Source organism: Giraffa tippelskirchi, chromosome 5 (genome assembly GCF_054371585.1).
Source record: "Giraffa tippelskirchi isolate mGirTip1 chromosome 5, T2T-mGirTip1v1.2.pri, whole genome shotgun sequence".
In the NCBI taxonomy this organism is placed as follows: domain Eukaryota; kingdom Metazoa; phylum Chordata; class Mammalia; order Artiodactyla; family Giraffidae; genus Giraffa; species Giraffa tippelskirchi.
In genome coordinates, this window is record NC_137279.1 from 29,308,224 (window position 1) to 29,325,483 (window position 17,260).

General features: G+C 51.9%; 1 long non-coding RNA gene across 1 annotated transcript; it reads left to right on the forward strand.

Annotated features, from left to right (window-relative positions):
* The first annotated feature begins 3 nt into the window (after positions 1-3).
* LOC145505713 (uncharacterized) lies at positions 4-13,650 on the forward strand. Its single transcript, XR_014053228.1, has 3 exons — positions 4-194; positions 2,866-3,106; positions 11,691-13,650. It is a non-coding gene; the product is annotated as an uncharacterized LOC145505713 (long non-coding RNA).
* Positions 13,651-17,260: the final 3,610 nt, after the last annotated feature.

Genomic DNA, 17,260 nt, shown 5'->3' on the forward strand with positions numbered 1-17,260 from the left:
GACTGTCAACAGGCCGGCGGTCTGGCGGCTCAGCCGCGCCCCCAGCGGCCCGGCGCGACCCCGCCCCGGACCCCGCCCCCTGTGCCCCCCAGCCCCCGCCGCTAGACCAGGCTGGGCTAGGGTAGGTGGCCTCTGGACGCTGGGGAGGAGCTGCCCGCAGTCTACGGCACACCCCCACACCCATCCCCTCACAGGTGGGGAAGGAGCTCCGCGGAGGTGGGTGGGCCTGGGGGCCCCTGCACCCCCAGAACTCTGCCTTGCTGCTTCAGTGCCCCTTTCTACCGTCCACGCCCCTCCTGCAGGGTGCTTCCGAGGAAACCGGCCCCCAGGTCACCTGTCCACCTGGGCTCCTGTGGGTCTCCCTCCCTATAGTCTACTCTCTGTCCAGCAAACAGACCAGACCCCCCCCTCCCCACCACACCTCGTCCCAGCAGAGGGCCTATCCCCTCCTTGAGATGAGGCCCGGAAGGTGGCCCTAAGGGGCTGTGACATGCCCTGCTGGCCCAGGATCACCTGGACTGTGGTGGAGGAAGGCCGGTAGCATCGGCTGATATTTTAGGAATCGGCTCCCTCCCAGGAGGGAGGGGGATGGGTGGGAGGAGGCAGCAGTGGTGGGCAGGGCAGAGCTGGATTGAGGCTGTTGCCCTGGGGTCTGAGACGCTGAACCCTGCCCTGGTGGGGCCCCAGGGAGGTGGATGAGTTGCACCTCCCTGGAGGGGTGGTCCTGTTTAGGGTGAAGTCCCCTCCTAACTCAACATGCCAAGGTTCCCAGATGCCAGGCACACACTTGTCCTTGTGGGGCTCAGGGGACCAGGTGGAGTGACCGCTTGGGCACTGGGTGCTGTGGGGCAGGGATGTCCTCCCCAGGGTCCTGGTCCCTGGGAAGAGGCCCCCTCCAGCCCGATAGGGGGGCTCCCAGGGAAGAGGCGGAGTCTGGGCTTTAGGTCTGCAAGGGTCAGGCAGCTGTGATCAGTATGGCCTGGCCCCCTTGTTCGGCTCCTGGCCTGCTCTTCAGCTCCTTGACATTCACAAAGGCACGGCACCCAAATGAGCGAGCGGGGACCCAGCGGTGACAGCTTATGGAGAGATTTCCTGTGACTTTGATTACTTTCATTTTATTACCCTAATTAGGCGAGCCAGTAATGGAGCAGGGCTGTCGTGGGGCTGTGGGGAGGGCCTGGGGCATGGAGGCGCAGTGCTGCCTGACATCCCCCATCACATTAGCCCGATGGGTCCCCCGAGCCTCTGCCCTGGCGCACGGTGCCCGCAGGCCCTTGGGCGCTGGCCAGATGAGCCCAGTGATCTCAGTGGGCTGGAAGCTGTGATGGTGGCCCCACCTGGGAGCAGTACATCTGGATACAGGTAACCTCAGGGCACCTTTGGGATGCAGAACCAGGAGCAGTTATCCTGTATGCAGAAATGTGTTGCTTTAAGTGCCAGTGTGACCACTGAATTCAAAAGGAAGGCATTTCTTGTGTGCATCAGCGGGTTCTCACTGTTTCTGACTGGCATCCAATTGGAGGTGATTCTGGGTACTTGCCCTTTGCACCGCTGTGGCCCTCAAAACCCTGACAGGCCAGGCCACATCTTAGTGGGGAGTGTGCAGCTATTCCGCAGGTTTAGGGGTTGCGTGGGGTGTCATTGTGATGGAAGCGCTGAGGCTCCAACTGAACACTCTTGGGCGGATGCCTCGTGGAGCCAGGAACGGAGCAGGTGTCAACCCTGGGCCCGCAGCCCCCAGCATCATCACTGCCCACCACAGGATGCAGGCTCTGTCCACCAGCTGCCTCAGGGGATGTGGTCAGACCTGGGAAGGTTTAGGGGTGCCACCCAGTCCCCCGCAGAACTCCCTATGCTCCCCAAGATGGCCGTGAGACAGTTGCCCCGAAGGACACGGGTGATGTCGTCTCGGTCCCAGTGTTAGCATGTGGTTGCTTTTCTAGGTAACGTCCTAGTCACACCACTGACTAGGACAAAGGCCACTGGATGGAGAGAACGCTTAGCCCCCGTTTCCAGAACCGTCTTCGGTGTGAGCAGGGGCATGGCAGAGAAGTTGGAAATAGAAGGAGTTGGTGAAAGTGGTCGGGTGGTGATGGCTTTGCAACTGACCTTGTATTTGTGTGATTTTTACCTTGTGCGAGGTGGGGTGTTATGAGTGCTCCGGGCCCTTTTAGCAGGAAGACGCAGAGAGTGGAGTTGCTTGCCCGGGGACCAGCTCCCTGGGCCCAGCCAGAGCTCAATCTGAATTTTCAGGAGCCCCTCCCCCGGGGTTCTTCTAAGAGGAACTGTGGGGGCATTGGTTTACCCATCGGCTCCACTGAAGCAGGTGCTGGTCCATTCCCTGCCTGTGCACCTGCCTCTCCAAGGTTAGGCCTGATCCCAGAGCTGGGCCCAGAAATCATGAGGCGGTGCCGGGTGTGCCCCACTCCTACTGTGGCCCTGCCTGCAGACCCCGCTGTGACCCCCGGATGACAGCGGGTTGGAGGCCGCTCCTCCTCTGCCGTCAGGGAGACTGGGCCTCCATGACTGTGCCTCCTGAAGCCTGTGGGCTGCCTCCACCACTGGGCCTCCAAGTGGGGGCCTTGACACAACCAGGGAGGCAAGCTGGTTTTGTGCTCCCCTGGCCATTAGGGAGGGGAGGCCAGGCATCACCCACTTGTCTCCCTGGGAGCTACCCTGGGGACCCCTAGCCTACTGACTCCCTCACACCTGCCCCCTCCTCCCCAGGCACCAGCTAGGAAGGTAGGCTCCTGGAGGCTCTGCCAACCTCAGTTAGAAAGTGCAGCTCTTAGCAACAGCCTGTGACTACTCCCAATGCCCCCAAAGGTGACCATGGGTTCTCGGGGTAACTGCCTCTCTCCCTAGGAGCAGCTCTAGTCATCTCTCTGGGCTCAGTGGTCCCCAGCATCCTGGACTCCCCAGGGTGGTCTCCCAGGGTGTGTGAGCCACCCAGAGCCCCTTAACTGCCAGGGCTCAGGGCACCATCACACCTCTGCTTAGCCCCTCCGTCAACCCCAAGAGGCTCACCTGTGGAGCAGCGGCAAAGTACACCAGTGCACCGGCGGGGAACACGGTGGGGAACACCAGCAGGATCCCGGGGACCAGGGTAAGTGAGAGTCTGGTTGTCACCAGATGAAATTTCAGCTTCTCATCCCTGCTGCCCGTGGGCAGGAACTGTAAGCAGCACACTCCTCTGGAGTCTAGAGTCTGGAGCCTGGGGAAGGGGGAGACCCATGGGCCTGGATCTCTCCCTCCGCTGGCCTTGCCCTGAGCGTCCCGAAGGCCCGGCAGCCCTCAGACTGGCACAGGGGCCACACTTGTCCCGTGCATCATCCTTCATCAATAATGCAGTAGGGGAGGCGCTTCCCCTCATCCACTGCCCACCTGTCTCTTAATCTCAATTACAGTGGCTGCGACTTGCCAAGGCCACCTCTGCCTTGCGGGCACTAGAGTGGGTGAAGCTTGTGTTTAGGAAGGAGCAGGTGTGCGATGTTGAGGTCCTAGGCTTTGGGGGATGGGCCCCTTTTTTATCTGGGAGACTTCTGGGGCTCCCCTAAACCCACACCTCCTGCCCGTGGGACCTGCCCAGTACCCTGGTCATTCAGCCAAGCCATTGGTCCCCTTGTTGTGATTGCCCCGGCCCAGGTACCCTCTCCCTCCCCACAAGCCTGTTCCTGCCCCAGGGCCTTTACACTCCCCTCACTTTCTTCTCTGACCTACTTTATCTGAAGTGATTCCCTGTTCCCCTCTGTTCCCTTGCCTACTTCACTGCCCGGCACTGTCACTTGTCTGTTATTGGATTTTGTTGTTGGAATGTTGGCTCCAGGAGGGCAGGGTTGCCACAGCTCAGCAGGTACCTACCTGACAGGTAGGGGGGAAGGAAGGAAGGAAGGAGCAAGGCCAGGCCCGGCTCCCAGAGAGGCAGCTGGCCTTGTGTCACAGAGCTCCCCAAATTTGGCAACCTTAAGCAGACACCAGTTGGCATGGCTGTGAGAGCAGATTCTGAGGAACCAGATCCTGAAAAGCAATAAATTTGGGAAGTTCACTGTTCTCCAAAGCCACCCAACTTTATCCTTTGCCTTTTGCTTTCATCCAAAGCTTTTAGCCATCAGGAAATGGGGGAGATTGATGGGCCGAGTCCGTTGGTTGGTTTGTGCACAGAGCCTGTATTGGTTTTAACTAACCAAGTTTATCAACCAGGCATGGAATCATTAATCACACAGAAAAATAACACAGCGAAATGACTTTTCAAAATGTCGTTGGTATAATTATCAGCTTGCCCATTACACTAAATGCCGCCATTTATATCTGCGATGCTTAAGTATGCAAACAGTAATTAACGTGGTAATGAACTAGGGGCCCCAGAGCCTCCCCTCCCCGAGCTAATTTGCATGTTAATTATCATTAGCGACCAGGGAAACAAGTTATAAACAGCCTAATTAGCAGCCGGATCATTTTTACAAGAAATTGCCGTGCACTTTGACACGCGAGCGAGCCTTAGATTAATGGAGTCGGGCTGAGCTGGCTTCCTAGGGGGAGGGAGTGCCCTCTCGGAGTCGGCACCACGGTACCACATCGGATGCATTGCAGCTCATTGGATGGGGGTGCCCAGAGTCTCAGGCTGGCCACCAGCCCTGTCCAGGGCACAGCCCCCTCCTTCTTGGCTGTGCTCTCAGGATGGACAGAAAGAGCCAGGGATCTGGTGGGGCCAGGTGTGACCAGGGTGGGGGTCACCATTAGAGAAAATATCCCTCTGACAAACAGTAAGGAAACCTTCATTCCTTACTGCTGCAGCCAGGGAGAGGAGTCGGGCTCCTGTAACAGGACGAGGGGGTTATAGCCCAGGAGCAGGACTCGGGTGTGAGTGGATGGAAATTAGAAGAGCAGCCATCAAGGCTCTTGCTGAAGGCGGACCAGGGTGTTTGGGGTGGGGACAGGGGATTGATCAGGTAGGGATGGTGATATGCTCCTGAGGCTGGGGGCGTTCTCCCCTAACTGACTCAGCAGGTTTCCTGCTCCCCCTGGGTGTGGCAGGCTGAAGGCAGGGCCCAAGGAGGAGGCCCAGTGGAGGGTGGGGATCCAGGAAGCTGCCTGTCTGGGATCTGGTCAAGAGGAGAGTCCGTGTTCTCCAGGTTTGCACCAGCTCCTGAGGGGACCTGCAGCTCCTCGGCCAGCAGCGGGTCTGGTTGTGGGTCCTGCTCTGTACTGCTCTGCTTCTGGTGCCTTATGCCCCTCCCCTACAGAACAGCCCTCTGAGCAGGTGGCTGTGGTGTCCAGAGAGCCCTGGGTCACCTCTCTGACTGCACCACTCTCCAAGGGGGGTACCTGCCTCAGGACCTTTGCACCTGCCTCTCTTGTCTCCCGAAGTCCTCATCCTCCAGATGCTGGTTTGGCTCGCTTATGCCATTCTGTTAGGAATCTGTTAAGATTTTCATCCTAAGAGAGACTGCCCCACTGCCCCATCCAAAACCTACCTGGTCATGCATTTTACTGTCCATCTCACTAGCTGAAAGGTCAGCTCACCAGACCAGGGAGGTTCCCTTGGACCCCTGTCTTCCTAGCCCCTGGTACAGCCTGGCACGTGGCAGGACTCAGGGAGTTCTGGGGAGCTGGGGTCAAAAATGACTGAATGTTAGTCAGCAGGTATGGCCTCAATAGTAAGGAGTTTACGCTTCACAGGTCAAGTCTCTGTCCAACAACTTAACTCTGCCGTTGGGGCACAGAGGTGGCCAACGTGACTGTCTGTGGCAGTCAGCACTTGGTGGAAGGGCTGTGTGGATAAAACTGAACACTGACACCAAATCTCCTTAATTCCCTGAGTCACAAATTATTACTCTTATTTTTTTTTTTTTTTAATATTTTCCAACCATTAAAAACTGTATAAACCATCGTTAGTTCAAAAGACCAGAGAGTAGGTGAGATTTGGGCATTCTTCCATGTTTTCCTTTCCAAGTGGACTTTAAAATCTGATTGGTTCTGGGACTTCCCTTTTGGTCCAGTGGTCCAGGGCAGGGGGTGCAGGTTTGATTCCTGGTCAGGAAGCTAAGGTCCCCCATGCCTTGCAGCCAAAAAGTCAAAGCATAAAACAGAAGCAATATTTAACAAATTCGGTAAGGACTTTAAAAATGGTCCATATTAAAAAATCTTTAAAGATTTGTTCCAGTAAAAACTTGCATGGCATTTTAGGGGGATTGAAATTTTTTTTTATTGGAGTAGAGCTGATTTACAATGTTGTGTTAGTTTCAGGTGTACAGCAAAATGATTCAGTTATACACATATATGTATCTGTTCTTTTCCAGATTCTTTTCCATTGTAGGTTATTACAAGATATTAAATATAGTTCCCTGTGCTATACAGTGAGTGAAAGTTGCTCAGTTGTGTCTGGTTCTTTGTGACCCCATGGACTATACAGTCCAAGTAATTGTCCAGGCTAGAATACTGGAGTGGGTAGTCTTTCCTTTCTCCAGGGGATCTTCCCAACCCAGGGACTGAACCCAGGTCTCCCGCATTGCAGGCAGATTCTTTACCAGCTGAGTTAGGGGATTTTTATTAATTGCATTGATTAGTTCAGGAAACCTGGCCAATTTCATTTAGCTCTTACATGCTTCTGAATCACCCTCAGCGACTTAATCTTTTCCTGTTGCTATTTTACAGACGTTCTCTTCCGCTGTAGCTTCAGGTGGTTGTTTGCCTGTAAGAGAACCACGAGTTTCTTTGCGTTAATTCTGACTCTGGTCACATGGCTGATGTTTCCTGTTGGCTTAGAACCACCTTTCACTGATTCAGAGGATTTTCCCGGTGCCAGATTGAGACTCTGGAAGTGACTGGCTTTCCTTCCTCTTCTTCTTCTTCTTGTTTAGTTGCTCAGTCATGTTCTATACTTTGAGACCCCATGGACTGTAGCCCTCCGGTTGCCTCTGTCCATGGGGATTCTCCAGGCAAGAATACTGGAGTGGGTTGTCATGCCCTTCTACAGAGGATCTTCCTGACCCAGAGACTGAACCCACGTCTCCTGTATTGGCCAGCGAATTCTTTACTGCCGAGCCACCTAACGGCTCCTGCCCGGGCATCACTTGAGTGCTGTCTGGGGCTGACTACTGGTGATGCAGCTTTCCCGTCTGGCCCTATCAGCGATGACCCTGTTGGAGGGTCACTCTGGCCCCAGCCTCTGGGTTCTGCACCTGCTGCTTCAGATACCCCCATGCTCTGTGCAGACCCTCCAGCCACACCTGCTCTTTTCCCAACCACAGAGGTGTGGGCTCTGACCCCCCCGGCACTGGAGGGTCTCCTGCAGGGCGGTGCCCAGAGTCTGCAGAAGTGGACACTCCCAGGGCCAGGGGAGCTGAGATGGCCCTCTCACCAACTCAATGGACATGAGTTTGAGCAAGCTTCAGGAGATGGTGAAGGACAGGGAAGCTTGGCCTGCTGCAGTCCATGGGGTCCCATGGGTGAAGTACACGGGGGCCTGGCCTGGTGACCACCTACCCTACTGCCATCACCACTGCTCCCAGGTGAGGTAACAGCTGCAGAGCCTCACTATTAGGCTGCTTTTTCTCTGGGGCCCAGACCAAGGCGGTACTGGACTGTAGACCCTCAGGAGGGGGTATTAGAACTGACCCTTCATTGATCTGGGGCTCGCTGGGGAGTGGGGCGGTGATACCACCAGACTGCAGCCTCTTCCTGTGGCTAAGGCTCTTACCTGGGGTCCAGGAGCAGTGGAAGGCGAGATGCTGGGCGTGCAGTAACCGTGGCCACGACCTGAGCAAGGATAACAGTGTCGGTGAAGGATGTGGCTGACTGCCTCCCTGTCCTGTGCTGAAAGCCTCAGGGAGAGAAGACAGTGGGCTTGTGGGGCTGACGGACGGCAGGGCTGTGGGAAGGGAGGGACGCCGTCTTGCCCGGTCCTCTGGAAGCTGTGGGCAGACTTCGCTGAAAGCAGCCTAATGATGGACAACAGGGCTGCAACGGTGGCTGGGTGCTTGGCCTCCGAGGGTCTCCTGTGACAGGGAAGGTCCTGATAGCAGAGGAACAGGTAGGTCCAGATAGCCCACAGAACTGGGCTGGGGATGTGCCATGGGTATGCCGAAGGCTCTTGACCCGAGGGCCCCTGGTCCTCCTGGCAGCAGAGGTGGTCCCCCACTCTGCAGAGGAGCACAGGCCCCTCCTCTGCCACAGGAGATGTCAGAAGATCTCAGCTGAGGCCGTGCCTGCTGGAAACGCCTCTCTCCTGGGGCTTCTCCCTATTGTCTGGGGTGAGCTCAGCACTGCCCCAGAGGGATGTGGAAGGAATTGCAGGGCTGGCCAATGTACAGGATGGTGGACCATGTGGGCATGGACCCTGCAGGTGCTGGGCTGGGTGTGTGGATGGGGCAGGCTGCCCATGTGGGTGTTCTGCAGCTTCAGAGTCCATGCTGTCAGAGGCTGTTGGGCATTTCCTTGGAGCGTGTGAGGTGAAGATGCTGGGACTCACTCGTGTGGTTCTGATGGGGAGGCTCTGGGGGGCGGGGATGTTAGGAAGCCCCCCAGGAAGTGCTGTTCTCTACAGCAACCAGGACAAAGTAGTGGGTGGGGTTGGTGAGAGAGTCGTTAAGGAGAACTGTTCACTGAGTGTAATGGTGGAGTCACGTCTTCCCAAAAGATGTGCTGGAGTCATACTCACCCTCCCCCCCCACCTCAGTATGTGACTGTATTTGTAGATAAGATCTTAATGGAGGTAACTGAGTGAAAAGGAGGTTGTTAGGGTGGGCCCCAATCCCATAGGACTGTCCTTGTAAAAAGGGGTAAATTTGGACCTAGACACACACAGAGGGGCATCATGTGAACACAGAAGAGAGGAATCAGGGTGATGTATCTACAAGCCACAGAACAGAACGCTGAGGGTTGCCAGACGCCTTGGAAGCTGGGGAGAGGCTTGGACAAGATTCTTCCTCACAGCCTCCAAGGGGAACCAGCTGTGCAAACACCTGGGTCTCGTTCAGACTCCCAGCCTCCAGACTGTGAGAAAGTCAAGTCCTGTTTAAGCCACCAGGGAATAGACGTACTGAAGCTCTGAGTGGGAATGGGGGCCAGGGTTGACAAGAAGCTTCTTCCCTCAGGGAACCAGTGATGGGGAAGGCTCTGGACCATCCCTGTAGGTGTGGCTGGGGCTCTGCTGCTGCTGCCGCTGTCCTAGCTCTGGGCCTCAATGCTAGTGGAAACTCCAGAATTGGGAAGCAGGGCCACATCGGCTCCCAGAATGAGAAGCATCAGCTCCCCTCTTGGTGCCCTGTGGGCTCCCCCAGCTTCACTGAAGGGGGCTGGTCCTCTGGAGAGAGGACCCCTGGCATCACTCCTAGTACATATAAGGCACTCAGCCGTTGGTAGGGTGGGGCATGGGGACACTGTTGCCTCCAGCACTTGGGGCCTCCGTTTGTTGCCCCTGATAAGCCTCCTGGTCTGCAGGGTGTCAAGGGGCCCCGCTCTCCAGGCAGGGAACCAGTACAGAGGGCGCCTTGGCCACCATAGAGGTGGCCTTCCCTGAGGTCTTGCAGATGTGATCTGTTGTTGTTCAGTTGCTCAGTCGTGTCCGACTCTTTGGGACCCTGTGGACTGCAGCAGACCAGGCTTCCCTGTCCTTCACCATCTCCCGGAGCTTGCTCAAACTCATGTCCATTGAGTCGGTGATGCCATCCAACCATCTCATCCTCTATCAGCCCCTTCTCCTCCTGCCCTCAATCTTTCCCAGCATCAAGGTCTTTTCCAGTGAGCCAGCTCTTTGCATCAGGTGGCCAAAGGATTGGAGCTTCAGCTTCAGCATCAGTCCTTCCAATGAATATTCAGGACTGAATTGCTTTGACTGATTGACTGGTTTGGTCTCCTTGCAGTCCAAGGGACCCTCAAGAGTCTTCTCTGCACCACAGCTCAAAAGCATGAATTCTTCAGCACTCAGGCTTCTTTATGGTCCAGCTCTTATATCCATGCATGCCTAGTGGAAAAACCATAGCTTTGACTAGATGGACCTGGGAGGACAATAAAAACAGGAGGGTCTCTGGGGGTGGAAGCAGGAGCCTGGACCATGGGGATCAGGCTTGGCAGCTGCACTGGGTCAGGTCTGCTGATCACTGATCTGTTTAATAGGAGGTCCTCAGGTCAGGGAAGCCCTGGTCCAGACACAGTCCCTCCACGAGGTCCTGGATTTGAAGCAGGAGGCCAGGATTGAAGGGACCTTGGGGGGCATTTGCAGGTATCAGGGAAGCAGATGTTTGTGACTAGGTGTTGGGATAGGTGGTGGTCTTTCCCCACTACAATTGGCTCCCTCCCACCACACCTGCTTCCCAGTGAGGGAGTGGCTTTCTTCCCCAGGGACCTCAGGTGTGGCCACATGACAAGCTTTGGAAAATGGGATGTGAGCACACATGCCTTGTGGTTCCATCAGGAGGAGCTGAAACAGGATGTGCTTTGCCCCTCATCCTGAGAGAGTTAATTCTTAGGTAGGTTGATAAGGAGCCAAGGGCCCTCAAGGAGGAGAAAGGGACAAACATTTTTTCCCTACATTCTTCATCTTAGTCACATAAGAACGTTTTTTTCTAAGCTCTGAGTTTTTATGGCAACAATCTATTTCTTCTAAGGCTAACTTCCTTTGAGCCCAGAGCTAACCGATTACACAACAAAGCAATACATCTCGCTCAAGGATATGTTTTTCCTTAAGCTCTGTACTAATGATTACATAACAGCAATGTATCTTGCTCGAGGACCTGTTTCTCCTTAAGAGTCTTCTGACTGATTCTGTTATCTTAAAATGTATGTTGGGGGAGTGGGTCTGGTAAGACCTTTCTATTGTTAGTAACCAGCTGAAAAAGTATATAAGGCCTTGATAAGACTGGTGAGTGGGGCACTCTCTGCCCGCTTCTGGTGTCTATGTCAGAAATTTTCTCTATCCGTTTCCACTTAAATAAAACTTTTGCCACATGAAGCTCTGAGTGACTGAAGCAGCGTCTTTGGTTCTGAAGTGAAATTTTCTCCTTCTGACATCACGAATCCAACACCATTCACCCGTAAGCGATCAATCCCTTTCCCCTTCTATCAGCTTCCTGCAAAAACATCGTCACAAATATGGTGGCATGATTCAGCTGGGCTAAGTGCTAAGTCACTTCAGTCGTGTCTGACTCTTTGCGACCCCATGGACTGTAGCCTGCCAGGTTCCGCTGCCCATTGGATTCTCCAGACAAGAATACTGGAGTGAGTTGCCATGCCCTCCTTCAGGGGTTCTTCCTGACCCAGGGATCAAACTCGTCTTTTATTGCACTGGCAGGCGGGTTCTTTATCACTAGCACCATCTGGGAAGCACATTACCCAACTCAGTGGTAAAGAATCCACCTGCCAATGCAGGAGATGCGGGTTTGAGCTCTGGGTTAGGAAGATCCCCTGGAGAAGGAAATGGCACCCCATTCCAGTATTCTTGTTGGAGAACCCCATGGACAAAGGAGCCTAGCAGGCTACAGACTGTGGGATTGCAAAGAGCAGGACACGACTTAACGACTGTGCTAAGTTGCTTCAGTCATGTCTGACTCTGCGAACTCTTGGACAGTAGCCCTCCAGGCTCCTCTGTCCATGGATTCTCCAGGCAGGGATACTGGAGTGGGTTGCCATTTCCTTCTCCAGGGAAACAACAACCCAATCAAAATTTCTTCTCTTAAAATTCTGGAGGTCAGATGTCCAAAATGGGCCAAAATCAAGGTGTAGGCAAGGCAGCTCTCCTGGAATCACTGAGGAGCATCTGTTTCTCGCCTCTTCCAGCTTCTAGAGGCACCCACATCCCTCAGCTCATGGCCCTACCTCTATCCTCACCATCAGCAGCCCAGCATCTTCTCCTCCCTGGACACTGCTCCACTGTCATTTGTCGCTTTGACTTGGACCCTCCTGGTCCCTGGAGACCCTCGTGATGACCTTGGACTCACTTGTATAATCCAGGACAACCCCCATCCTTGGACCCTTCACCTAATCCCATGTGCAAAGTTCCTGTAAGGTCATCATGCATAGATTCCAGGCATCAGGAGGTGGGTATGTTTGGGAGGTCGTTATCCTGTGCACTGCACCGCACATGAGATCATCATGGCCCAGATGGAGGCTACACCTCAGCCTGGGATCTGGAAAGAGAAGGTCAGGTTGAGCAGAGTTGAGCCCAGCTCAGTCTCCTCTAGGGAAGTCTGGCATGCTGCCATCCATGGAGTCACAAAGAGTCGGACACGACTTAGGGACTGAACAACAATAACAACAGTCTTCTCCAGATGTGTCCTCTTCACCATGGTTTCTGCTAAGAGTACCTCCATCCCATCACTGGTCTTTACAGACAGTGGGAACCCTGTTCCCTGACCTGGTCTTTGTCCCCAGGCTGGGTCTTCATCTGAAATCCTTTGCTTTTATCCGAGAGGAGTTGCATCTTTGACCCCAGAATTTCTGGATGCCCCTTTCCCCCTCCTGTGAACAGACCTTCTTGTGGTACTTCTGATCAGATGTAGCTGGTCAAGGACAACTCAGTGCCAAAGATCAGCCTCTGAGCCTCTCCCCCAGGGGCCACATGCTCACTGGGTGCAGACCTACCCTCCCGGTTGTCTCTGGCATATGTTTCAGACATTGTTTGTCTACGTCATGGCATGGTCATAGCTCTTGCAGCCTCCTACAAGTTTTCTCTCCGCCAAAGCCAATGTTGAGAGGCTGTCATGGTCATCGTTCAGATGTCACTTTCTGCATCTGTCAGCTCAGGCTGTAGCACAGACACTCCCAGCATCTCAGACACTCACAACAGCTGCTTATTTCTTGGTCACATTCCGTGGGGACTGCAGGCTGACTGCACATGTGCTCCTCCTCCCTCAGTGAAGTACCCAAGTCAGGAGGATGGACAAGCTCTGCCCATGAGGGATTTGGGAAAGGAGGGGGAACAGATAATTGTGAACAAATGATCAGTCATCAACAGGGGTTACATGAAAACAGCGTAACATGGTGAATACAGGCGTAAATACAATTAAACGTGCTTTCTCGCTGCAAGAATTCTCCAAACCTCTAATAGGCCAACTGTTTGGTATATTCCCGAAGGGCACTCTGGAACAAAGCCTCTTACAGGTATCTTTAATCAGAACCATCCCCCGACCCACAGGATTTACTGACATACTGCCAAGCCCACCTGGGAGATGCTGCAAAGGTTGAGTTTGGCACTGACTTCAGCCAACAGAAGAATTGCCGCTTTTGAACTGTGGTGCTAGAGAAGACTCTTGAGAGTCCCTTGGACTACAAGGAGGTCAAACCAGTCAATCCTAAAGGAAATCAACTCTGAATATTCATTGGAAGGACTGATGCTGAGGCTGAAGCTCCAATACTTGATGAGAAGCACCGACTCATGGGAAAAGACCCTGATGCTGGGAAAGACTGAAGGCAAAAGAAAAAGTGGTGGCAGAGGATGAGATGGTTGAATGGCATCACTGACTCAATGGACATGAGTTTGAGCAAACTCTGGGAGATGGTGTAAGACAGAGAAGCTTGGCGTGCTACAGTCCATGGGGTCACAAAGACTCAAACACAACTTAGAGATCAAACAACAGGCACCTTGGGATATTGTGGGTTTGGTTCCCGACCATGGCAATAAAGTAACTATTGCAATAAAGCAAGTCATGCAAAGTTTTTGGTTTCCTAGTATGTATAAAATTTATGTTTATATCACACTGTCACCTACTAAATGTGCAATAACGTTATGTCTAAAAAAACAACACATGTACCTTAACCAAAAAATATTTTATCGCTGAAAAACACTAAATGATTGCAACAGTAGCATCAAATATCACGCAACAAATATAATAATAGTGAAAAGTTTGAAGTGTTTCAAGAATTCCCAAAATGTGACCCAGAGACGCAAAGTGAGCAAACGCTGTTGGCAAAAAGGTGTTGATAGACTTGCTTGGCACAGGAAAGCCACCAACCTTCAGTTTGTAAGAAAACCCACGGTGCCTGCAAAGCTTAGTGGAGCCAGGAGTGCCTGTGCCCAGTGATGACGTGATTATACAGAGACACTGGGTGTAGCTATGTCAGCAGGGTCTGAAGCCAAGGGAGGTGGCAGAATCCAGAATGGTTTTATTTCCTGTGGGAGCTGGGGTCCTGCCCCCCGGGGCAAGGGCTGAGTGAGAGGCCGTGACACGGCTGAGGGACGTGACAACAGCATCCAGGGTCTGTGAAGAATGACATGACAGTGTCCAGGATCCATTGCTCCAGCTCAGAAGGTGCTTCTGTGTCCCCAGAGAGGCAGCGAAGGTGCACTGGTCGCTCTGTCTTCAGGAACAGCCCAGCCCAGCATCTCAGTGCCTCACAATAGCTGTTTCTTTCTCGGCTGCATCACACGAGGGCTTGGTTGACCCCAGCTCTGCTGGGCTCTGCTGGGCTCTACTGGTCTTGACCTACTGGATTCCAGGAGCACAGTCAGTCCTGGGCTGAGCAGGAGTGGCTGTCTGCCCCAAGGATGCTGAGTGATGACTGGATTTAAACCCACGGGCCTGGTCTGTGATTCCAACCCTTTTTAGGACTGGAGCCTCCCATGGGGCGGCTATAAAAAGCTTGGCCACTCGGATCATGAGAAAGGTCACTTGGGAGTGGGCAAGTCATGGTTCTCTAGTGAGTAACCATCCCTGTCCCCTTGCAGAGCAGGAATCCAGCAAGGAGACAACAGTAAAGAGAAACTACCCACAGTAGTTTATTGTTTGTTGTTAAATTTAGAAATAATTACTTTTTGGTATATTAAGTACTTGCAATATTTAAGAGAATCTGGGATATTTGATTACCCAACAGACTAGCCTTGTGCTTCTACTTTAAAGTTATAAATAATTGATTCAGGTTTGTGATTTTAAGTTGAATGACATAGGGCAACTTCACTAAGAGTGAACAGTATTTTAATTTGAAGAGGCTATTTTAATTTGAAGATTTTTCTATATTTATCAGTTTAATTTATTGGGTTTATATGGGTTCAGTTCAGTTCAGTCGCTCAGTTGTGTCTGACTCTTTGCGACCCCATGAACTGCAGCACACCAGGCTTCCCTGTCCGTCACCAACTCCTGGAGCTTACTCAAACTCATGTCCATCAAGTAGGTGATGCCGTTCAACCACCTCATCCTCTTTCGTCCCCTTCTCCTCCTGCCTTCAATCTTTCCCAGCATGAGGGTCTTTTCCAATGAGTCACTTCTTCCCATCAGGTGGCTAAAATATTGGAGTTTCAGCTTCAGCATCCATTCTTCCAATGAATATTCAGGACTGATTTGCTTTAGGATTGACTGGTTTGATCTTGCAGTCCAAGGGACTCTCAAGAGTCTTCTCCAGCACCACAGGTCAAAAACATCAATTCTTTGGCTCTCAGCTTTCTTTATAGTCCATTTCTCACATCCATACATGACTACTGGAAAAACCATAGCTCTGACTAGATGGACTTTTGTCGGCAAAGTATGTCTCCGCTTTTTAATATGCTGTCTCGGTTGGTCATAGTTTTTCTTCCAAGGAACAAGAGTCTTTTAATTTCATGGCTGCAGTTACCATCTGCAGTGATTTTGGAGCCCAAGAAAATAAGGTCTGTCACTGTTTCCATTGTTTCCCCATCTGTTTGCCATGAAGTGATGGGACCAGATGCCATGATCTTAGTTTTCTGAATGCTGAGTTTTAAGCTGACATTTTCTACTCCTCTTTTACTTTCATCAAGAGGGTTTTTCTTCTTTGTTTTCTACCATAAGGATGCTGTCATCTGCATATCTGAGGTTATTGATATTTCTCCCAGCAATCTTGATTCCAGCTTGTGATTCATCCAGCCCAAATATTCATCCAGAGTTCACATGATGTACTCTGCACATAAGTTAAATAAGCAGGGTGACAATATACAGCCTTTATGTAGTCCTTTCCCGATTTGGAACCAGTCAGCTGTTCCATGTCCAGTTCTAACTGTTGCTTCTTGACCTGCATACAGATTTCTCAGGAGGCAGGTAAGGTGGTCTGATATTCCCATCTCTTGAAGAATTTTCCAGTTTGTTGTGATCCACAGTCAAAGGCTTTGGCATAGTCAATAAAGCAGAAGTAGATGTTTATCTGGAACTCTCTTGCTTTTTCAATAATCCAACGGATGTTGACAATTTGGTCTCTGATTTCTCTTCCTTTTCTAAATCCAGCTTGAACATATATGGCTTATTTAACAAATAATTGGAGGAGGTTTGTTTCATCATAATGTGGAAGTATTTCAAGAGGAAATGCAATTTACTCCCTTCATTGTTCGTTGTTCAATCGCTAAGTCGTGTCTGACTCATTGCAACCTCATGGACTGCAGCATGCCAGGCTTCCCTATTCATCACTATTTCCTGGAGTTTGCTCAAACTCATGTCCATTGAGTCAGTGATGCCATCCAACCATCTCATTCTCTGTTGCCCTTTCTCCTGCCCTCAGTCTTTCCTAGCATCAGGGTCTTTTCCAATGAGTCAGCTCTTCGCATCAAGAGGCCAAAGTATTGAAGCTTCAGCTTCAGTATCAGTCCTTCCAATGAATATTTAGGCTTGATTTCCTTTCGGATTGACTGGTTTGATCTCCTTGCTGAACACTCCCTTATCAATGTCTAAAATGTTAACAGGAATTTAGTAACTATCCCTTCTTTAAAAATTATGGTAGTGAGGCTCTTCCCTGGTGGTGTAGTGGTTAAGAATCCACTGCCAATACACAGGACATGGGTCTGATTTCTGATCTGGGAAGATCTCACAGCGTCAGAGCAACTTACCCATGTGCCACAACTACCAATGTCTGCGTGCCCTAGAGCCTGTGCTCCAGAACCAAAGAAGCCAACACAATGAGAAGCCCAAGCCCCACGACAAAGAGCAGCCCTGCTTGCCGCAGCTACAGAAAGCCTGCACGCAGCAATTAAGACCCAGTGTGACTAAAAATGATAAATAAATCTTTAAAAATGATGGTTGCAATTTTAAAGTAAGGTACAGAATAGTAAGGTTTCTGTGTGTTACTCAAGATCTTAAGAAACAGCTGGATTCTAACTTTCTAAGGATGAGACCACTAGGCTGGATGGCTGTGGCATGGAGTGGAGGTGAGTGGAGATTAAAACAAAGTATCTGATAAAAAAAGTTAATGTGTAAGAACAGCTGGACAAAAGCTCTTTCTGTGTCCCAGTACTTTAGAAAATGATGAGGAGACTCCTATTTCTCCAAATATCTGTCTCTGATCCTTCTTCTCCAAGGGAACCCATATGTTATCAGTTGGCTGCAGC